We start from the raw sequence: 1,208 nt of genomic DNA, 5'->3' as shown, positions 1-1,208 counted from the left end.
GGGTGGCCCCGTGCTGTTCAAATCGCTGCCGCCAGCAGCTGTAAACAGCTCAGGTTAAAAATAGGTCCCGACACCAGTAAGAAAACCCCTCTCCTGCCTGAGCTGGCCATGTAACAGCTGGGCTGCGAAAAGGATGATCCCAGCAGAAAGGTGCCGGGGCGAAGAGCAGCACAGCTAGGGGGGAACCAAGCGGCAGCGCTGCCCACCCCAAGGGCTGCCCACCAAGAGCACCACCCCCCCCCAGACCCCTTGCCCAGCCGCTTCCCAGCACAGGTCTTCCCCAAGCACCTAGTCCCTGTCCCAGCCCCCCGTGCCCTCCTGGGAGGGGGCAAGAAGCTGAGAGAGACACAAACAGCACGGCGGGATGTGTCCCCACCTGCCCGGTCCCTCCTCACAGATCTACATCCCAGGCATGACTGGTGGGGCCCTGCATGGGCCACACGCTCCCAAATATGCAACTTCCCGGTCTCACCCTGCCACCATGCTGACGAGGGACACAGCATCCCCTAGGCGGCTGCAGGACATATTTGGGGCCAAAAAACTGGGCCTGAGGCCCCTCTTCCCAGGGCAGCTCTGACTGTGAGGACCACGAGCACCATCTCCCACCCCTGCTGCTCCGGGCTGGAGGGGCATCTGCCCCTCAGGGTCACCCACAGGAGACGGCCAGGGCTGCGCAGGGTGTCCAGGGAAAAAAACTTGGAGCATGAGTTCCCCACACCAGGGTCAGCATTCGGCTTTGTCACGAGGGAGGATGGGGGATACCACAGGGGGGAAGCTCTTGGAGGAACCTGTGTGGTATGGGGTGCGTTTGCTCCATCCCACACCCCAGCAAGTCCCATCCATGTAGGCTGGGGCTGCCTGTGCCTTTGAGAAAAGTCCCTTATCCAGTGCCTGTGGTGGCACAGGGGTCTGATGGACCTGGGCAGGACAGCCAATGTGACCAGCTGAGATCCTAGGGCCAAGGTCCAGGGAAGGGACCAGCAGGGTGGGCTAGCGCTGCTCAGCCAGGTGACGCAGCCTCTGCCCCCGGCACAAGGGACAAATGTGCCCTGGCCCTCCCATCCATCCCACCCGGGGCCGGGGCGGGACGGGTGCTCCTGTGCTGGTTACGGCCCTGGCGCTGCAGGACCTGGGCTGGTGGCTTCGCTCCCAAGGCCGCTCCCGTCCTGCCCGAGCATCAGCCGCGCTCACGCCCGGACCGGGCAGGC

Source organism: Egretta garzetta, unplaced genomic scaffold (assembly GCF_000687185.1).
Source record: "Egretta garzetta isolate BGI_Z169 unplaced genomic scaffold, ASM68718v1 scaffold56, whole genome shotgun sequence".
NCBI lineage: Eukaryota > Metazoa > Chordata > Aves > Pelecaniformes > Ardeidae > Egretta > Egretta garzetta.
Note: the sequence above shows the minus strand (reverse complement) of the source record.